Source organism: Salmo salar, chromosome 04 (assembly GCF_965601325.2).
Source record: "Salmo salar chromosome 04, fSalSal1, whole genome shotgun sequence".
NCBI lineage: Eukaryota > Metazoa > Chordata > Actinopteri > Salmoniformes > Salmonidae > Salmo > Salmo salar.
In genome coordinates this window covers 6,834,980-6,858,705 of record NC_138294.1, presented here as the reverse complement: position 1 = coordinate 6,858,705, position 23,726 = coordinate 6,834,980, and the positions used below count along the sequence as shown (strand labels likewise).

General features: G+C 40.8%; 1 long non-coding RNA gene across 1 annotated transcript; it reads left to right on the top strand.

Moving 5' to 3' along the window:
• Positions 1 to 781: 781 nt before the first annotated feature.
• On the top strand, positions 782 to 6,732 carry LOC123735089 (uncharacterized). The gene is made up of 2 exons (XR_006765240.2): positions 782 to 1,353; positions 5,998 to 6,732. It is a non-coding gene; the product is annotated as an uncharacterized LOC123735089 (long non-coding RNA).
• Positions 6,733 to 23,726: the final 16,994 nt, after the last annotated feature.

Genomic DNA, 23,726 nt, shown 5'->3' with positions numbered 1-23,726 from the left:
AAAAGACGATTAAAGAACCCCGACGGGTAGTCTTCAGACACGCCCCCAACATCAGTCAAATGGTGGTGAGGTCTGATCTTCCACCAGAGCCACGTAGTACTTTCCTAGACAATGTGCCGGACGGTAATTATTGATGTGGCCCATGTACCCAGTGTAACTTTACCAGAAAAAAAAGCTACTTTTCTCCACGGACTGCAGGCGACAGGCTCAAGTCATGGTTGATTGGTCGATTGTAGCGGTAGTCATTTCGATGGCGACTTACTTTACAGTTATTTAGACCGCGGTGGTTATTGAAGTTGTGGTTTTGTGGAAGAAACCGTTGTTGTGCATCATCTTTCAACGCTCCAATACCTGATAATGACCAAACCTGTAGAGGCTATTTGGGAATTTAACTTCAATTAACCTGAAAGTGTTCATAGTAGAAACATCTGTTGTGATGGTAGAATGTGGAAAGACCCACCTCATTGGTTAATATTCACTGTAGTATTACCATCTGTTGTGTTGGTAGAATGTGGAAAGACCCACCTCATTGGTTAATATTCACTGTAGTAGAAACATCTGTTGTGTTGGTAGAATGTGTAAAGACCCACCTCATTGGTTAATATTCACTGTAGTAGAAACATCTGTTGTGTTGGTAGAATGTAGAAGTAGGTTTTAAATTCATACTTATTACAAATCTGCAGTTGTCTGACTATTATATTATTATTTAATGAAATAAATGTAAAAATGCACTTTTTGTCTGGAAATAAAAGAAACATTTATCTGCGTTAACCACTCCAGTCAACAGATGGCGATATGTGTTTTTCAGGCGATGCTTTCAGCGTGACGTATAATGTAGTGGACGGGACGCTTCTTCAACAACATCTAGTCAGCCACCTCGGTAGCTTCCTAGCCGAAACATTCAAGCTGTTCAGACTGCTTCGGTGTATATTTGCCTCTGTATTTGGAACATAATTCTGTCTTTTAACTAGTTTCCCCATTTAATGTGATATTTCCGTTTAGTCAGGTAACGGTAGCTGGCTTGATAAATGAGCCTGTCACTAGGCTAGTCGCTAACTAGCTAGGTTAGCTGGCTAACATCCCCGACCATGAGCTCACCAAGCTACTGCCCTCCTGCTAAAAAAGAGGTCTGCTGGAAGGAGAAAGAAGGTATTTGGCTGAACGTTGTCGTGAAAGAGGAGAATGAAGAGGAGGATGTCACAGTAAATGAAGAAGTAGAGGGAGAGGCTGTTACAGAGAAAGAAGAGGAAGAAAACGATTATACTTTTTTTGGAGTGAATGAAGGAGAGATAACTGTCATTTTGAAGGAGGAGGAGAGGGAAGAAGAGGAGACAGAAGATCTGAGTAACACCAGTAAGTCCTGTCTTGAAAATAGTTGTTTTACTGATGCGTGGTTTTAAACGGCATTCTATTCTAGTTCTGATCTTAAATGCCGTTTTAATGTAGGAATTGATAAAGCTACACTGTAAGATGTGAATACCATCAACAAGCTGGCCAACAACAAAACTTTAACAATGGATTTGCACGCAAAATCACAACTTAAATGTCTCACGGAATGGACTTGTCTTCATTCAATACTGCAATTCCATCGTACTAAACTGGAGGCGATTCCGAGCCCACTGTTGACTGCGGTCAAGTGTGCCGACAGTCGCAAAACGCGGTCAGGCCATCTGCTCTTCAGTTTCTTCCTGAATTTGCGTGCGTGAATACACTTTACGGAATGGCGTTTTTTCAGGTAGGGAAACTGAGTTGAATGGACTCTCATGCACAGATAGTCGAGACGATGGCTACAAATCATTCCAAGCAAACCGTTTGAAGCAAACTTATTCAATCTTCCATAATAAAAATGATACCAAATCGTTTATTTAATTTTCGCGTTATCATAAAGTACTTTATCATTGCTAGAGTGCCAAGCGTAGGCTGGAGTGGTGTAAACGCTACAGCATACAATGACATTCTAGACCATTCTGTGCTTCCAACTTTGTGGCAACATTTTGGGGAAGGCCCTTTGCTGTTTCAGCATGACAATGCCCCTGGACCTAGGTCCATACAGAAATGGTTTGTTGAGATCGGTGTAGAAGAACTTGACTGGCCTGCACAGATCCCTGACCTCAACCCCATCAAACACCTTTGGGATGAAGTGGAACGCCGACTGCGAGCCAGGCCTAATCGCCCAACATCAGTTCCCGACCTCACTAATGCTCTTGTGGCTGAATGGAAGCAAGTCCCCCACAGCAATGTTCCGACATCTAGTGGAAAGCCTTCCCAGAAGAGTGGAGGCTGTTATAGCAGCATAGGGGGGACCAATCCCCTTTTTAATTAACATGATCTTGGAATAAGATGTTCGACAAGCAGGTGTCCACATACGTTCGGTCATGTAGTGTATCTAGCGTATTCCAAAGTTACTCTATAATTCTGTCACCGAAATAAATGTTGCTGTGGTTACAGCAGCTAGCGTAATCCTTACAATTTGGAAGGGTCATGGCCACTCCTACTCTGAAACAGTGGACAGTATCTATAGGACTTATTAAGGATGTCAGACATGGTGTATGACTAGATTATGGACAGTATCTATAGGACTTATTAAGGAAGTCAGACATGGTGTATGACTAGATCATGAACAGTATCTATAGGACTTATTAAGGATGTCAGACATGGTGTATGACTAGATCATGAACAGTATCTATAGGACTTATTAAGGAAGTCAGACATGGTGTATGACTAGATCATGATATTTACTGTATATCATCCTAGCAGGCAGGCATAGACACTTTCCTGTATATCATCCTAGCAGGTAGGCGGACAGAGATACAGTTGATGTCGGAAGTTTAAATACACCTTAGCCAAATACGTTTAAACTCAGTTTTTCACAATTCCTGACATTTAATCCTAGTAAAAATTCACTGTCTTCGGTCAGTTAGGATCACCTCTTTATTTTAAGAATGTCATGTCAAAATAATAGTAGAGAGAATTATTTATTTCAGCTTTTATTTCTTTCAAAACATTCCCAGTGGGTCAGACGTTTGCATACACTCAATTAGTATTTGGTAGCATTGCCTTTAAATTGTTTAACTTGGGTCAAATGTTTCGGGTAGCCTTCCACAAGCTTCCCACAATAAGTTGGGTGAATTTTGGCCCATTCCTCGTGACAGAGCTGGTGTAACTTAATCAGGTTTGTAGGCCTCCTTGCTCACACTCGCTTTTTCATTTCTGCCCACAAATGTTCTATAGGATTGAGGTCAGGGCTTTGTGATGGCCACTCCAACACCTTGACTTTGTTGTCCTTAAGCCATTTTTCCTGAACTTTGGAAGTTTGCTTGGGGTCATTGTCCATTTGGAAGACCCATTTGCAACCAAGCTTTAACTTCCTGACTGATGTCTTGATGTTGCTTCAATATATCCACATACTTTTCCACCCTCATGATGCCATCTATTTTGTGAAGTGCACCAGTCCCTCCTGCAGCAAAGCACCCCCACAACATCATGCTGCCACCCCCGTACTTCAAGGTTGGGATGGTGTTCCTCGGCTTGCAAGCCTCCCCCTTTTTCCTCCAAACATAATGATGGTCATTATGGCCAAACAGTTCTATTTTTGTTTCATCAGACTAGAGGACATTTCTCCAAAAAGTATGATATTTGTCCCCATGTGCAGTTGCAAACCGTAGTCTGGCTTTTTTATGGCGGTTTTGGAGCAGTGGCTTCTCCTTGCTGAGCTGCCTTTCAGGTTAGGTCGATAAAGGACTCGTTTTACTGTGGATATAGATACTTTTGTACCTATTTCCTCCAGCAACTTCACAAGGTTCTTTGCTGCTGTTCTGGGATTGATTTGCACGTTTCGCACCAAAGTACGTCTCCTTCCAAAGCGGTATGACGGCTGCGTGGTCCCACTGTGTTTATACTTGCATACTATTGTTTATACAGATGAACGTGGTACCCTCAGGAATTTGGAAATTCCTCCCAAGGATGAACCAGACTTGTGGAAGTCTAAAAAATAAATCTGAGGTTTTGGCTGATTTCTTTTGATTTTCCCGTGATGTCAAGCAAAGAGGCACTGAGTTTGAAGGTAGGCCTTGAAATACATCCACAGGTACACCTCCAATTGACTCAAATGATGTCAATTAACCTATCAGAAGCTTCTAAAGCCATGACATCATTTTCTGGAATTTTCCAAGCTGTTTAAAGGCACAGTCAACTTAGTGTATGTAAACTTCTGACTCACTGGAATTGTGATACAGTGAATTATAAGTGAAATAATATGTCTGTAAACAATTGTTGGGAAAATTACTTGTATCATGCACAAAGTAGATGTACTAACTGACTTGCCAAAACTATACATTGTTAACAAGAAATTTGTGGAGTGGTTGAAAAACAAGTTTTAATGACTCCCACCTAAGTGTATGTAAACTTCTGACTTCAACTGTGGATGTGTGTGATCAAGTAGACCTCTGTCAGTGGAGACAGGAAGCACCAAGGAGACCTCCGTCAGTGGAGACAGGAAGCACCAAGGAGACCTCTGTCAGTGGAGACAGGAAGCACCAAGGAGATCTCAGTCAGTGGAGACAGGAAGCACCAAGGAGATCTCAGTCAGTGGAGACAGGAAGCACCAAGGAGATCTCAGTCAGTGGAGACAGGAAGCACCAAGGAGATCTCAGTCAGTGGAGACAGGAAGCACCAAGGAGATCTCAGTCAGTGGAGACAGGAAGCACCAAGGAGACCTCTGTCAGTGGAGACAGGAAGCACCAAGGAGATCTCAGTCAGTGGAGACAGGAAACACCAAGGAGACCTCCGTCACCTGAATCTGGCTCTCCTCTAAAGAAAAATATATTTGTTTATGCTTAATTCTTTCATAACATTAACAAGTTATTTATTCATGGTTCATTCAATTATGTATAATGTGCCTTGAGCAAATTTGTTTCTTTCAATTATGTGTTGTGTAATTTTACCAAAATATACAGCTCACGTTTATGACATTGGTAACATTATCCTAGTAAACACCTGACTGCAGGACATTGAGGAAAATGTCTCATTGGGCCAGCTGATGGGCCCTGGGCAAATCTCTGTACTGGGAGTACTCTGACATGACTTCCTCTGGTGTAATTATGCCTTAGTCAAGTGCTCCTTGTAAAAGGCAACCAGACTCCTCAACTCCTCCTGACCATACTGACTGACAGAGTCTCTGACTAAGAACCACACAGAGACCTGCATTTTCTAGTCACCTTAATAATACTTGTGAAAACTGACTTTAGGTGATTGAGGGATCTAGTCTAGATGACCGTAAATTCTGGACTATAAGCCGCAACTTTTTTCCCACGCTGTGAACCTCGCGTCTTAAACAATGACGCGGCTAATATATGGATTTTTCCCGCTTTCAATTTTTATTTAAAAAAAAAAACACATTCTGTGACGTGCTCAGTTTTTTGGCGGTATGAAGCTTTCATTAGACCAATGAAATTGCCGGACGGGTTAAGGTCAAACAACTTTTTTGTTTACTGTTTAGATTAAATCGAGCGCTCTCAAACTTCCCATCATTCTGATTACGGTAGTCATTTTGTCACCCTCATCATGGCAAAGACACGGAGATGCAGCTTTCAAGTTGAAGGCGATTGATCTGGCTGTTGGAAAAGGAAATAGAGCTGCTGCACGGGAGCTTGGTCTTAATGAGTCGATGATAAGACGTTGGAAACAGCAGCGTGAGGAATTCACTCAGTGCAAAAAGACAACTAAAGCTTACTGCTTATTTTTTGTTACAAGCCGTGTTTCGTTAAAGCCTGTGTAAAGTTAATTTGTTTCAATGTACCGGTAGGCACCTGCGGCTTATAGACATGTGCGGCTTATTTATGTTCAAAATAATATATATTTTTTAATTCAGTGGGTGAGGCTTATATTCAGGTGCGCTTAATAGTCCGGAAATTACAGGAATACGTCATAGGAAGTTTTATCATGTGGAGGTTTCATTCAGGTTTCTGTTTAATTAAATAATCTGTTTGTCTTTGACAGGAGAGAGACCAGACTCTCCTTCTGACAGCAGGAAGAGTCCTTCAGGGAAACCAGATCCCGAGACGTCCAAACCAGCAGGCCGACATCACTGCTCCCAGTGTGGAAAGAGTTTTACTCAGTTAGGGAGCCTGAGAATACATAAGAGAATACACACTGGAGAGAAGCCTTACCACTGTTCCCAATGCGGAATGACGTTTACCCAGTTAGGGAGCCTGCAAAACCATGAGAGGGGACACACAGGGGAAAAGCTTTTCCAATGTTCCCATTGTGGAAAGAGTTTTGGCCAGGTAGGAAACCTGAACAAGCATGAGAGGACACACACAGGTAAGAAGATGTACCGCTGCTCCCAGTGTGGAGAGAGATTTACCCGGTTAAGGTACCTGAAAGAGCATGAACGAATACATACCAATACACAGGAGGAGACATACCACTGCTCTCATTGTGGAAAGACATTTTCCCAGTCAGAGAACCTGAAAACACATGAGAGAATCAAGAGGCTGTCTTCTGACTTGTGTTTTTGACTGATAATTTGTGTTTTTGTTTGGGCTGTCAGACTTCAGTTCACTTTGTGTAATGTTAGTGCACTATTTTTTAATTGTGATTAACCCATTGTCTGAAAAGGTTAAAAACACACTGAAAACATCCAAAATACATACTATATACCGCTAACATCTACAATGCCATGTAAAAACAAGATGACATTGAGGTTAAATAAAGTGTGCTTTATCAATGGAACATATTTTGACATGTCCACTGTGGGGCTCTGTAGAGTCATAATATCCATAAAAACTAGAGGTCAAACAGGGAGATGGTTCACATCGTTTTTCCACCATTCATTTTTCCCATAGGGCTGTGTTTTGTTTAGGCTTACCCTGGTGTGACGTTTTGATAACCATGTAAATATCTCTAGGACAAGGTGACTGAGGACACAGTGTGTTGTGAATTTATTGTAATGTTTTTAAAATGGTATAACTGCCTTTATTTTTGCTGGACCCCAGGAAGAGTAGCTGCTGCCTTGGCAGGAACTAATGGTGATCCATAATAAACCCCAGGAAGAGTAGCTGCTGCCTTGGCAGGAACTAATGGGGATCTATAATAAACCCCAGGAAGAGTAGCTGATGCCTTGGCAGGAACTAAAGGGGATCCATAATAAACCCCAGGAAGAGTAGCTGATGCCTTGGCAGGAACTAATGGTGATCCATAATAAACCCCAGGAAGAGTAGCTGCTGCCTTGGCAGGAACTAATGGGGATCCATAATAAACCCCAGGAAGAGTAGCTGCTGCCTTGGCAGGAACTAATGGTGATCCATAATAAACCCCAGGAAGAGTAGCTGCTGCCTTGGCAGGAACTAATGGGGATCTATAATAAACCCCAGGAAGAGTAGCTGCTGCCTTGGCAGGAACTAATGGGATCCATAATAAACCCCAGGAAGAGTAGCTGCTGCCTTGGCAGGAACTAATGGGATCCATAATAAATACAAATACTTTTATCAATATATTTGTCTCTCTTTACTCTCGGATTCGAAACTGCTAATTAGCATCAAAGTAGACGACATGCAAGACTACAAATCCCTGCTCTAGAAAGAGTATTGGTGGTTACAAACTTCTTCCATTTAACAATGATGGAGGCCATTGTGTTCTTGGGGACCGTAAATGCTGCAGACATTTTTTGGTACCTTTCCCCAGATCTGTGCCTCGACACAATCCTGTCTCAGAGCTCTACGGACAATTCCTTTGACCTCGTGGCTTGGTTTTTGCTCTGACGTGCACTGTAAACTGTGGGGCCTTATATAGACAGGTGTGTGCCTTTCCAAATCATGTCTAATCAATTGAATTTACCACAGGTGGACTCCAATGAAGTTGTAGAAACATCTCAAGGATGATCACTGGAATCAGGATGCATCTGAGCTCAATTTCGAGTCTCATAGCAAAGAGTCTGAATACTTAAGTAAATACATGTGCAAAAGTGTATAAAAATCTGTTTTTGATTTGTTATTATGGGGTATTGTGTGTTGATTGATGAGGGGAAAAAATATTATTCCATTTTAGAATGAGGCTGAAATGTAACTAAATGTGGAAAAGTGAATGGGTCTGAATACTTAACGAATGCACTGTCTACCGCTGGCAAAGTTGTCTACCGCTGGCAAAGTTTTCTACCATTGGCAGTTTTGTACACAGTCACGTGATACGTGGTATAGAAAAGTCCAATCTTAGGAGAGTACATGGGAGGCACTATACTGTGTGTCTGCAGGTGTCTATCTGGTCAAAACCACTGATACAGGTGCCCCTCCACCCTCTGGTGGGATGGATCATGTCTACAGATGTATATAGATGTATATAAGCTGTTCCCAAGATGGTAGCATGTCAAGTCGTTTGTCTGTGTCTAGTACATTTTAACCTACTAATAACCTATTTATTTATGGCTGAGTAACTTCTTTGTTGTGTAGTGCAAACTATTTTATTTTTGCTGCTGTAAAGATCACGGGTCTTCCTCAACTTGGCACTTCAACTCGGCACTGAAGTTTACCAAAGTAACCCTATCTCTGGCTGGCCTGAGTTCCTTCTTCATCCACGGAGTGTCTCGTCCAAGCCGCTCCTTTTTGCTCTTCGTCTGGCTGTCAGTGGCAGCTCATCAATCCCCAACCCGCTCTCTCAATCGACCTCAACACCCAATCTACTCACACGTGCAAATACTCACATTCAGATTTACATATACGCTGTCCCTCTCTCCCCTTACCTTCATTGGGCTCTATTATTTACATTTGTCAGAGAAAATGACAGTTTTCATGGTATTGCTTTATGCACTGACTTTAACGAGATCTGGAGAAAACGAACATTGTCGCTGGGTGAGTACATCTGACAATGTGCTCTCCCGTCCATTGGACATTTTGTTTGCAGGAACTCGCTCCTTTTTACTCGTTCCACTCGTCCAAGTGCCGATGTATTTGTGGCATGATGTGAAGATTACGAATTTGTGTCACTACCAAAGTCTAATGGTTTTAAATGACTGTTTTGTATTGTCTGGAAACTCACTTGTAGACTTCGCTTGCAGTAGGTCTCTTAAAAAAGAGAAGCCGTGCAAAGTTATTAAACAGAGGTGCCTAGTTATTCTTCTATTGTTGATATCAGGTAACGTGCAGCCTAACCCTGGCCCTGATATGCAATGTCTCCAAACCCCCTCTGATTTGAAATCAAGATCTGGTCTTGGTATTTTTCATTTAAATGTACACAGCCTGTTGTCAAAAATGGATGGGGTTAGGATTTGGGCTAAATCAACTGATGCTGATATAATTGTGTTTTCTGAAACCTGGCTCAGCAAGTCTGTTCTTGATACGGATATTTGTATAACTGGTTACAATGTTTATCGCACTGATCGGGTTAAGAAAGGTGGGGGTGTGGCTATATATGTAAAAACAAAATTCCCTGTAAGTGTGGCAAAGTCTGAAACTATTTGTAAACAGTTGGAATTTCTTGCTTTGAATATTGAGGTTTCTAAGGGTCTTTCTCTAACTGTGATTGGCTGTTATAGACCCCCCTCTGCTCTCTCTAACTGTGATTGGCTGTTATAGACCCCCCTCTGCTCTCTCTAACTGTGATTGGCTGTTATAGACCCCCTCTGCTCTCTCTAACTGTGATTGGCTGTTATAGACCCCCCCTCTGCTCTCTCTAACTGTGATTGGCTGTTATAGACCCCCCTCTGCTCTCGGTGATGCATTTTCTTCTTTGACGCACCTCATGTCTAAACTTCTTTACAGTGAAATGATTTTGATTGGTGATCTCAACTGGTGTTGGTTAATGCCGGTGTCTGATGATTTAAAAATGTTTTGTAATTCTATGAATCTTACCCAGTTGATTAACTCACCCACTCGCCCAAATCTAAAATGCCCAGATAAATCTACCCTGATTGATTTGATATTGACAAATGTTCCACATAAATATTCTGCGGTTGGTGTTTTTTGTAATGATTTAAGTGACCATTGTGCTGTTGTTGCTATTAGAAATACTAAGATTTCTAAGTCTAACCCGCGTTTTATTCGTAAGAGAAATCTGAAGTGTTTCATTGAGCAGGCTTTCTTTCATGATTTGTTTTATTTTGACTGGAGCAAGATTGAGCTTATCCCTGATGTGGAAACTGCCTGGAAATTCTTTCAGGATGGTTTTCTCCAAATAGTAAACAGACATGCTCCATTCCGCAGGTTCAGGGTTAAAGGGAGGGATAATCCATGGTTTTCGTCTGAGCTTTCTTGCATTGTTCACGACCGTAATCTAGCCTGGGCTAAAGCAAGGAAATCGTGTTCTGATGCTGATTGGCTTGTTTTTAGGCAGTTACGAAACAAGTGTTCTTCTCTTCTCAGGAAGGCCAAGTCTGAATATTTTATGTCTGTTACCACTGATAACCTGAATGACCCTAGAAAGTTTTGGAAGGCTATTAGTGTATGTCTGGTAACAGTAATGTTAATGAATTACCGTCATGTGTATTGAAGGACTCTGTTGCTATATATGACAAAACTGAAATGCTGAATTGTTTCAATGAGCACTTTGTATCATCTGGTAGACTGTTTGATTCAGTGTCCTCTGTCTCTGTACAACCTTGTGTTGATGAACCAGTGAGAGCTGGTCAAACTTCTAGCTTTTTGCCATTCTCAGTGCAGGTGGTACATAAGGCCCTGAAATCCTTAGATCAGAGAAAGCCTGCAGGTCCTGATCTTTTGGATCCCTGCTTTTTAAATCTGGCAGCTGATTTCATAGCTGAACCACTTGCATATCTGTTTAATCTAACCCTGGAATGTAATGAAATTCCAAAGATCTGGAAATCAGCATTTGTCCTGCCACTTTTAAAAGGGGGAGATCCAACTCTTTTAAATAATTATAGGCCAATCTCAAAGCTGTCACCCCTGGTGAAAATACTTGAAACCCTTGTGAGTGACCAGCTAAAAGAGTTTTTATATACTAACTCTATTTTATCAATGTATCAATCGGGTTTCAGGAAGAAGCATAGCACGATTACAGCAGCCATGAAGGTTTTAAATGATATCACTGAAGCTCTTGACAAAAAACAGCATTGTGTCTCATTTTCTATTGATCTCTCTAAGGCTTTTGATACAGTTGATCATGCTATACTAAGGCAGAGATTGTCGAGTGTAGGTCTTTCAGAGCATGCAGTTGCATGGTTTGTTAACTATCTGTCTGATAGAACTCAGTGCACTCAATTTGATGGGCTTAGGTCTGTTAAATTGTCTGTCTTAAATGGTGTGCCCCAAGGCTCTGTACTTGGTCCTCTCTTATTCACTATTTATATAAATAATTTAGACAAAAATGTCCAAAATGCACAACTTCATTTTTATGCTGATGATACTGTTATTTACTGTTGTGATTCATCTCTTACAAAAGCTTTCCAGAACTTGCAAACTGCTTTTAATACTGTTCAACATACCTTGTCTCAATTGAAGCTTATCCTCAATACTGACAAAACTAAACTACTGGTGTTTTCTAAAGCAAGAAATAGACCTCTGAACTTTTCACCTATTACTACCTGTCAGGGCAAGGAGATGGAGGTCGTAACCTCATATAAATATCTTGGAATTTTGATTGATGATGGCCTCTCTTTTAAAATGCATATTCAACAAATTACAAAAGAATTGAAGCTGAAATTAGGATTTTATTTTAGGAATAAGGCTTGTTTTTCTTTTGAAGCCAGAAGGAGGCTAGTATCAGCTACATTTATGCCTTTACTAGACTATTTTATATATGAATGCTTCCGCTCAGTGTTTGAGATCAATTGACACCCTTTACCATGGCACTTTGAGATTTATTTTAAATTGCAAAACCCTTACGCACCACTGCACTTTATATACCAGGGTTGGCTGGCCTTCTCTAGTCACTCGTAGGCTGAGTCACTGGTATATTTTTATTTACAAAGCCATTTTGGGTTTACTACCTTTTTATTTGGGCATTTTTATTGTTCAGAAATGTGGTGGGTACTCTCTTCGTTCGCGGGACTTTATCCTGCTGACTGTTCCAAATGTCCGAACTGAATTTGGTAAAAGGGCTTTTATGTACTCTGCTCCATCGTCTTGGAACGCCTTACAAAATACTTTTAAACTGGAAGAACTTGTCCCGATTGGTATTTTCAAATCACTGATTAATGATCTTGAGACTGATTCCCTGACCTGTCAATGTTTTTAATTTGCTGTTTTTGATTTTGTTATGGTTCTTACTAGATTACTTGTAGTCCTGGACCAGACAGCATCACAGGTGATATTCTCCTGGACCAGACAGCATCACAGGTGATATTCTCCTGGACCAGACAGCATCACAGGTGATATTCTCCTGGACCAGACAGCATCACAGGTGATATTCTCCTGGACCAGACAGCATCGCAGGTGATATTCTCCTGGACCAGACAGCATCGCAGGTGATATTCTCCTGGACCAGACAGCATCGCAGGTGATATTCTCCTGGACCAGACAGCATCACAGGTGATATTCTCCTGGACTGGACAGCATCGCAGGTGATATTCTCCTGGACCAGACAGCTGGGGGATACACTATTTATACAAAAGCATAGTGCCAACTGTAAAGTTTGGTGGAATAATGGTCTGGGGTTGTTTTTCATGGTTTGGGCCCCTTAGTTCCAGTGAAGGGAAATCTTAACGCTACACCATACAATTACATTCTAGAGGATTCTGTGCTTCCAACTTTGTGGCAACAGTTTGCGGAAGGTCCTTTCCTGTTTCAGCATGACAATGCCCCTGTACACAAAGCGAGTTAAATACATGAATGGTTAGTCATGATTGGTGTGGAGGAACTTCACAAGCCCTGACCTCAACGACGTCGAACGCCTTAGGGATGAAGTGGAACGCCGACTGCGAGCCAGGCCTAATCGCCCAACATCAGTGCCCGACCTCACTAATGCTCTTGTGGCTGAATGGAAGCAAGTCCCTTCAGCAATGTTCCAACATCTAGTGGAAAGCCTTCCCAGAAGAGTGGAGGCTGTTATAGCAGAAAAGGGGGGGACCAACTCCATGCAAATGCCCATGATTTTGGAATGAGATGTTTGACGAGCAGGTGACCACATACTTTTGTTGATTCGGTGAATATACTGCAGACAGACAGACAGACAGACAGACAGACCTACTAGTCACCCCTCCACTCTCTCCCTGAGTCCAGGCCCCAGACAGAACAGCAACACCATCAGAACTATAGCAGTCTTCATTCTGAAATGACTCTGGTCTTCTTCAGAAGTAGTGCAGTAGTCTACAGGGTTCAGAACTCACCTTTTTAAACACTTCTTATCACTCACATCATGAGGTTTCACATGTGTTTGGTTACATAGTTCCCAATGTTCTTCTTAGTGATAAAACAGCAAACATTAAGAGTGTTTACTTATCAGACCCACATATATAACAAATATACTATAATATACTATATTCATATGCTTTTAGTACTCACACATGAATCATATCGTGTATGCAGGTCGTGTTGTTTTGAGCCAGCAGTAAAAACACACTGACTGGACAGTTCCTCTTATGACCACTAGGTGGTAATCTGGTGTCACAGACGCAGGACTGTAGACTAGAAAGAAGCATTGCACCAATTATCTCTCCTTTCTCCTAAAGTGTGCACTTGTTCCCTTCACTGAAATGACTGGTATACTAAATATAGTGGAAACGCCCTCTTGATAACAGAAGGTAGAGTCCTCTGAGTGGAATGGTGGGAGACAAACAGTACCTCCTCTCCCCTTCTCCCATCCTCCTCTTCTCTCCCCCCTCTCCTCTTCTCCCCCTCTCCCCTACTCTCCTCTTTCCTCTCCTCTCCCCCCTCACCTCTTGTCTCCTCTTCATATTTGTATCATTGACTTCTCACCAGTGATGTCATCATAACCAGTAACCTTTTCCTCTCTTGTCCCAGTCCAGCCTGACCCTGACATATAGCATCAGGCCTGTTGAGTTGACTTGGGTAACAGACCTCTAGCTTCTACACCACATCCCCCCTTCTCCTGCTCTAACATGAGACCTCATCAGTACTCATTTTGGGTGCTGGTACTGTTTATATTTAGGTGCTGGAACATTAAGCCAATATTCTATAAGAGGTGAACTCAAGCAGTAGACAGTTAGAGGTGATATTATAGGACACTATGTGAAACGTTGCTGCTCTGTCAGCAGTTTCCTGTGGAGTTTTTTTAACCTCTATGGGCTAGGCGGGACGTAATCGTCCCACCTACTTAACAGCCAGTGTAATCCAGTGGCGCGATTTTCAAATACCTTAAAAATCCTATTACTTCAATATCTCAAACATATGACTATTTTACAGCTATTTAAAGACAAGACTCTCGTTAATCTAACCACACTGTCCGATTTCAAAAAGGCTTTACAACGAAAGCAAAACATGAGATTATGTCAGCAGAGTACCAAGCCAGAAATAATCAGACACCCATTTTTCAAGCTAGCATATAATGTCACAAAACCCAGAAGACAGCTAAATGCAGCACTAACCTTTGATGATCTTCATCAGATGACAACCCTAGGACATTATGTTATACAATACATGCATGTTTTGTTCAATCAAGTTCATATTTATATCAAAAAACAGCTTTTTACATTAGCATGTGACGTTCAGAACTAGCATACCCCCCCGCAAACTTCCGGGGAATTTACTAACAAATTACTCACGATAAACGTTCACAAAAAGCATAACAATTATTTTAAGAATTATAGATACAGAACTCCTCTATGCACTCGATATGTCCGATTTTAAAATAGCTTTTTGGTGAAAGCACATTTTGCAATATTCTAAGTACATAGCCCAGCCATCACGGGCTAGCTATTTAGACACCCGGCAAGTTTAGCCTTCACCAAAATCAGATTTACTATTACAAAAGTTTGATTACCTTTTGTTGTCTTCGTCAGAATGCACTCCCAGGACTGCTACTTCAATAACAAATGTTGGTTTGGTCCAAAATAATCCATCGTTATATCCGAATAGCGGCGTTTTGTTCGTGCGTTCCAGAAATAAAAAGAAATCTAAATATTCCATTACCGTACTTCGAAGCATGTCAACCGCTGTTTAAATTCCATTTTTATGCCATTTTTCTCATGAAAAAGTGATAATATTCCGACTGGGAATCTGCGTTTAGGTAAACAGACGAAAGAAAATAAATTATTCGGTCGACTCGGGCACGCGCCTAAGCCCATAGTACTCTGATCGGCCACTTGCCAAAAGCGATAATGTGTTTCAGCCAGAGGCTGCCTCGATATCGTTCAGCTTTTTCCCGGGCTCTGAGAGCCTATGCGAGCCGTAGGAAGTGTCACGTTAGAGCAAAGATGCTCAGTCTTCAATAAAAAGAGCCAAGATGAAACACAACTTCTCAGACAGGCCACTTCCTGCATGGAATCTTCTCAGGTTTTGGCCTGCCATTTGAGTTCTGTTATACTCACAGACACCATTTAAACAGTTTTAGAAACTTTAGGGTGTTTTCTATCCAAAGCCAATAATTATATGCATATTCTAGTTACTGGGCAGGAGTAGTAACCAGATTAAATCGGGTACGTTTTTTATCCGGCTGTGTCAATACTGCCCCCTAGCCCTAACAGGTTAACTTTTATTGTGAACACGACTAATAAACAAAACAATAAACGAACGAACAGTCTTGTAGGCTCACACAGCAGTACAAAGAACAACCTCCCACAAAGGGACAGGTGTAAACATGGCTACCTAAGTATGACGCTCAATCAGCAACAACGATGTACAGCTGTTCCTGATTGAGAGCCATACCAGGCCAACAAAGAAATACACAACATAGATACATCATAGAAATACACAACATAGAACAATGACAAAACCCCTGGAATACATAAACCACACACCCCTCTACAAACACACACACCCCGAACCATATAAAACACGTCCTGACCAAACTATAATAACAAATAACCCCTTTACTGGTCAGGACGTGACAATTGTAAAGGGTTTAAACTCTGTTTCCCATGCTTGTTCAATGAACCATAAACAATTAATGAACATGCACCTGTTTAATAAGACACTAACAGCTTACAGATGTTAGGCAATTAAGGTCACAGTTATGAAAACTTAGGACACTAAAGAGGCCATTCTTCCGACTCTAAAAAACACCAAATGAAAGATGCCCAGGGTCCCTGCTCATCATCGTGAACGTGCCTTAGGCATGCTGCAAGGAGGCATGAGGACTGCAGATGTGCCCGGGGCAATAAATTGCGATGTCCGTATTGTGAGATGCCTAAGACAGCGTTACAGGGAGACAGGACGGACAGCTGATCGTCCTCGCAGTGGTAGAACTCGTGTAACAACACCTACACAGGATCGGTACATCCAAACATCACACCTGGGGGACAGGTACAGGATGGCAACAACAACTGTCCGAGTTACAACAGGAAAGCACAATCCTTCCATCAGTGCTCGGACTGTCCGCAATAGGCTGAGGGAGGCTGGACTGAGGGCTTGTAGGCCTGTTGTATGACAGGTCCTCAACAGACATCACTGACAACAACGTTGCCTATGGGCACAAACCTTCCGTCGCTGGACCAGACAGGTGTCGTGTCTTTGCCATCATTAAAAGTGAAGACTTATTTAATCCAATCAATTCTCTGTTATTATTATTATGTGATTAAACTTTTCATGTAAATGTAATTAACCAGGTAGTCGGGGCACCAAGGAAAATCATCAGATTACAATGTTATAATTTTCCTAATATAACTCTTCAAATATTTTAAAATCTGATCAATTAGTATTCTAATTAATTAAGGATTGTTTACCTCACGTTAGTCTTATTCCAAACGTTGTAAACAGTTGTTTATCTGCACGAACCCAGCCTTTACTATGAATCATCCATACGCCAATTGGCTTAATCATTTATTTACTAACTAACTAAATAATCACAGAAATGCATCAATGGATACTTCAGAGTACCAATCAGAAATGTTCTCATAGAATAGATGTTTCGGCGGTTGTCGGTCTTCTCATCCCAGGTTGATATAATTTCTAGCTGCGGACTACTAATTAGTATCTAAGATTTGCTCTTATTCTGTCGGATCGATAGTCTCAGAGTTGAACCATTTCCCGTCGTGTAGCCAATGCTCCACGGGGTACAGTTAGGAATTCAACAACCATTACAACCTTAGAGTACACTGAGGTTTTTATGGTCTAAAGAGGATTTCCTCAGGAGGGGTTTTTATTCATAACAACAGGAAAGGGCGGATCCATGACGACAGATCATGTCTCCGCTCACGGAGGCGGGCCAATGACTTAGTTAAACTTTAAAGGGAATACAATTCTCTCACATTAAAGGTTTAACATCACATTACATGTTTCACAAATTGTTTCATCTTTACTCATTCATTTTATACTAGTATTAGATGCAAACCTCATAATTGAGAAATGACATCTACTAAAGAATTTCTAAATAAAACTGGTTAAATGGATTTAACTACATCCTAATCTTCTACCGGGGTAACCAGTTGACTTGAGCAGCCCGATGAAAACTCACGCTGTCCCAAATTAGAACATACATTAGCTTCTCAGGATCACCTGACCCTCTCTGCTCTGGCTGGTAAAGACTGTCATGTAAGGTGTTGAGGAAATGAAGGAGATGGGCAGTGTGGTCTGGTCCAAGGGTGGCATGTTGGTGGAGGACCCTATTGTGGCTCATAGCTGCACATAATGTTATGGTGACATTTCCCCCGTGCTGGACAGGTACCTCAATGATGATGCATTGGCCAAGGATGTTCCTTCCTCTCCTCCTCTTCTTCGCTAAATTGAATCCAGCCTCATCTATGAATATGAGTTCCTGGAGGATGGGACTTGAATCCAACTCCATGATTTGCTGAAATGACAGAAAATACTATAATTGCTGTATAGTAAAGTTCACTGGTAACATCAATGAGTATCTGATGTTTCTACAGAGTAATACTAGTATATTACTTACTGCAGATATTTGTAGCGTTTATCCTTCACTCTTTGGGAATTCCTTTCAAATGGGACTGTAGATGTGCTTCATCCAGAGATGATGTTTATTAAGGATGTGGGTTATGGTTGATAAACTCACTCTGATGTTATGGAAGATGACAGGGTTTTCAATCATCTGTTGATGGCTTTCCTGCAGTCTTATGGCATTATGTTCAACTACCATTTACACAATGGCAGCATCCTGTTCTCCTGTAAATAGACATGTTGTACCACGTGGTGGTTGTCTTTCAGTTCTACAACAACAACATAGCATCCAGTACAGTAAACACTACAGTAATACAGTATACAAGATAAACATGTTACAGAGTAGTATAGCTCCCAGTTTCCTCCATACAGTACAGTAAACACTACAGTAATACAGTATACAAGATAAACATGTTACAGAGTAGTATAGCTCCCAGTTTCCTCCATACAGTACAGTAAATACTACAGTAATACAGTATACAAGATAAACATGTTACAGAGTAGTATAGCTCCCAGTTTCCTCCATCCAGTACAGTAAACACTACAGTAATACAGTATACAAGATAAACATGTTACAGAGTAGTATAGCTCCCAGTTTCCTCCATACAGTAATACATGAAACATGTACTTTGTTTCCCCTTCCAGTATGTATTGGAATCTACAGTCTTTACTGTGCTTTATGTTGTACTTCTGTCAAGTAGTAAAAGTAGTAGAGAGGTCCAATGTCTGCAGTACAAACCTCTTCTCATTGTGGAACGTCTGGATGATGGATGATATGGTGAAGTGGCTCAGATTGGGGTGAACTCTCTGTCCAGCCTCTATCAAGGTCAAACCATGGTTGACCACATGGTCTGTCCAGCCTCTATCAAGGTCAAACCATGGTTGACCACATGGTCTGTCTAGCCTCTATCAAGGTCAAACCATGGTTGACCACATGGTCTGTCCAGCCTCTATCAAGGTCAAACCATGGTTGACCACATGGTCTGCCCAGCCTCTATCAAGGTCAAACCATGGTTGACCACATGGTCCACCACAGTCGCTCAAATTTCATCACAGATTACTCTCCTTGTTCTTGGTCTTCCTCCTCCTCCTCTATCTCTCTCTGCCAGTTTGCTTCCATTGTTCTCCAAACACAGGAGGACTCATCTGGTGTGTTTTTATCCATACCAAAGGTCTGATTGTGAAGTGAACGTTTACAGAACTGGTGCTACCACTTGTGCAGAGTGAAAGTTATCAATTGGTAATTGAGCTCAGCTTGAGAGATTTTAGTTGTGAAGGTTGTGCCAAAGGTAGAGAATTGTGTGTTGTGTTTTGCCAAATGTTTGTTGTAGAATTGAAATCTGAGTGTAAAGCTAAACATGGACCAGTAGTATTGTAAATGTGTTGTCTGGTTCTGAAAAATGAGTTACAGGTTTGGGTCATTGGTCCTCATGGGCCAGTAGTATTGTAGATGTGGTGTCTGGTTCTGATAAATGAGTTACAGGTTTGGGTCATTGGTCCTCATGTTCCAGTAGTATTGTAGATGTGGTGTCTGGTTCTGATAAATGAGTTACAGGTTTGGGTCATTGGTCCTCATGTTCCAGTAGTATTGTAGATGTGGTGTCTGGTTCTGATAAATGAGTTACAGGTTTGGGTCATTGAGTCTAATGTTCCAGTAGTATTGTAGATGTGGTGTCTGGTTCTGATAAATTAGTTACAGGTTTGGGTCATTGGTCCTCATGTTCCAGTAGCATTGTAGATGTGGTGTCTGGTTCTGATAAATGAGTTACAGGTTTGGGTCATTGGGCCTCATGGGCCAGTAGTATTGTAGATGTGGTGTCTGGTTCTGATAAATTAGTTACAGGTTTGGGTCATTGGTCCTCATGGGCCAGTTTTAGTGTGGAAACAATTAGGAAAAACTGTAAGGTTGTTGTATTAAGTGATGGTCAAATGTACTTAAACAAATGAGAAGAGAATCATATGAAAGTATTGTGAGCATTGCATTGTGAAAGGAAATTACTTCATATGAAGTGTATTTCTAAATGAATCACTGATTAGGTTTGGTGGAAAAGTTACTGTGTGATTTGGTTATTACTACTGGTTATTACTACTGCCCAGAAACTAGAATATGCATATAATTATTGGCTTTGGATAGAAAACACCCTAAAGTTTCTAAAACTGTTTGAATGGTGTCTGTGAGTATAACAGAACTCATATGGCAGGCAAAAACCTGAGAAGATTCTGTACAGGAAGTGCCCTCTCTGACCATTCCTTGGGCTTCTTGACTCTGTTTATTGAAACCTTAGGATCTTTGCTGTAACGTGACACTTCCTACGGCTCCCATAGGCTCTCAGAAGGCGGGAAAAAGCTGAATCGTGTCTTTGCAGCCCCTGGCTGAAAAACATTAGCGCCTTTGGTAAGTGGTCTATCAGAGTACAATGAGACTGAGGCGCGTGCACGAGGCGACCCCATGTTTTTATTTTCTCTCTTTTTGAACTAAAACACGGTTTCCCGGTCGGAATATTATCGCTTTTTTACGAGAAAAATTGCATAAAAATTGATTTTAAACAGCGGTTGACATGCTTCGAAGTACGGTAATGGAATATTTAGAATTTTTTTGTCACGAAACGCGTCGGGCGCGTCACCCTTATTTACCCTTCGGATAGTGTCTTGAACGCACGAACAAAACGCCGCTATTTGGATATAACTATGGATTATTTGGGACCGAACCAACATTTGTTATTGAAGTAGAAGTCCTGGGAGTGCATTCTGACAAAGAACAGCAAAGTTAATAACATTTTTCTTATAGTAAATCTGACTTTGGTGAGGGCTAAACTTGGTGGGTGTCTAAATAGCTAGCCCTGTGATGCCAGGCTATCTACTTAGAATATTGCAAAATGTGCTTTCACCGAAAAGCTATTTTAAAATCGGACATAGCGAGTGCATAGAGGAGTTCTGTATCTATAATTCTCAAAATAATTGTTATGTTTTTTGTGAACGTTTATCGTGAGTAATTTAGTAAATTCACCGGAAGTTTGCGGGGGGTATGCTAGTTCTGAACGTCACATGCTAATGTAAAAAGCTGGTTTTGATATAAATATGAACTTGATTGAACAAAACATGCATGTATTGTATAACATAATGTCCTAAGATTGTCATCTGATGAAGATCATCAAAGGGTAGTGCTGCATTTAGCTGTGGTTTGGGTTTATGTGACATTATATGCTAGCTTGAAAAATGGGTGTCTGATTATTTCTGGCTGACATAATCTAATGTTTTGCTTTCGTTGTAAAGCCTTTTTGAAATCGGACAGTGTGGTTAGATTAACGAGAGTCTTGTCTTTAAAATGGTGTAAAATAGTCATATGTTTGAGAAATTGAAGTAATAGCATTTCTAAGGTATTTGAATAACGCGCCACGGGATTCCACTGGCTGTTACGTAGGTGGGACTATTTCGTCCCACCGACCCTAGAAAGGTTAAACAAATGAGAAGAGAATCATATGAAAGTAAACTGAAAATGTGCTGAAAGTTTAGAAAAAACAGCCTTTTTAATGAGAGCAGAGCTGCAGCAGATGATGAGGGTCAAGTGTGTGTGTGTGTGTGTGTGTCTTTGTGTTGGTTTGGGATTTGTGTGTCAATGTAGTGTGTGATTGAGTGTGTATATAGTGTGAATATATAGTATTGTATATAGAGTGTGAATATATAGTATTGTATATAGAGTGTGGATATAGTATTGTATATATAGTGTGTATATAGTGTGAATGTATAGTATTGTATATATAGTGTGAATATATAGTATTGTATATATAGTGTGAATATATAGTATTGTGTGTGTATATAGTGTGAATATATATTATTGTATATATAGTGTGTGAATAAATAGTATTGTGTATATATAGTGTGTATATAGTGTGAATATATAGTATTGTATATATAGTGTGTATATAGTGTGAATAAATAGTATTGTATATATAGTGTGTATATAGTGTGAATATATAGTGTGTATATAGTGTAAATATATAGTATTGTATATATAGTGTGTATGTAGTGTGAATATATAGTATTGTATATATAGTGTGTATATAGTGTGAATATATAGTATTGTATATATAGTGTGTATATAGTGTGAATAAATAGTATTGTATATATAGTGTGTATATAGTGTGAATATATAGTATTGTATATATAGTGTGTATATAGTGTGAATATATAGTATTATGAGTGAGTGTGTATATATAGTATTGTGAGTGTATGTAGGGTCAGTGCAGATAGTCCAGGTAAACATTAATTAATGTTATATTAATGTTATATTAATTAATCTTATGACTATTTAGCAGGGTTAGAGTTAGGGTTACCAGAGTTCATAGGGGAAACTTCACTATGTTAACAACTATTAACCATGCTGGTACTCCAGGCACTGCCCCCTAGGGGTGGGATGTGGGTACTGGAAATGGACTGTCTGACTGTGGCCTAAGCTTCAGGGTTTTACCTCGGTAAAGACCAGGATCAGCTACCCCAACCCCAAGGTCATGGCAAGAAGGGATCCAGCTATTGTCAAATTAACATCAAAAGGTGATCTTTTTAGCATTTTAGCTAATCCTAACCCTTTTCCTAACCTTAACCTAATTCTCCTAACCTGCTATGAAAAGTGAAATATGACGTTTATCTGACAAAAGATGGATCCCTTTTAGCCATGACCGAACCCCAAACCTATCCTTAACCACTTGTTGAGAAAAAGCAAAACTGACCCAAGATCAGCATCGAGGTGCAACTTCCCCCAACTCCCTTGGGTGGCCTAACCACTTACCTCCCTCTATTCTGTACCTAACAACAGAGTATATTATTATTATAGATAGATAACCACTTACCTCCCTCTATTCTGTACCTAACAACAGAGTATATTATTATTATAGATAGATAACCACTTACCTCCCTCTATTCGGTACCTAACAACAGAGTATATTACTATCAACACATTACGAGCAGACAGACAGAACTACTTCTCACCCCTCCACTCTCTCCCTGAGTCCAGGCCCCAGACAGACAGACAGACAGACAGACAGACAGACAGACAGACAGACAGACAGACAGAACTACTAGTCACCCCTCCACTCTCTCCCTGAGTCCAGGCCCCAGACAGAACAGCAACACCATCAGAACTATAGCAGTCTTCATTCTGAAATGACTCTGGTCTTCTTCAGAAGTAGTGCAGTAGTCTACAGGGTTCAGAACTCACCTTTTTAAACACTTCTTATCAATCACATCATGAGGTTTCACATGTGTTTGGTTACATAGTGCCCAATGTTCTGCTTAGTGATAAAACAGCAAACATTAAGAGTGTTTACTTGTCAGACCCACATATATAATAAATATACTATAATATACTATATTCATATGCTTTTAGTACTCACACATGAATCAGATCATGTATGCAGGTCATGTGTTGTTTTGAGCCAGCAGTAAAAACACACTGACAGGACAGTTCCTCTTATGACCACTAGGTGGTAATCTGGTGTCACAGACGCAGGACTGTAGACTAGAAAGAAGCATTGCACCAATTATCTCTCCTTTCTCCTAAAGTGTGCACTTGTTCCCTTCCCTTCACTGAAATGACTGGTACACTAAATATGGTGGAAAAACCCACTTGATAACAGAAGGAATAGTCCCGTGGGAAACAAACAGTACCTCCTCTCCCATTCTCCCATCCTCCTCTCCTCTCTCTCCTCCTCTCCCCTCTCCCTTTTCTCCCCCCTCCGATCTTCTCCTCTTCTCCCCCTTCCCTCTCCT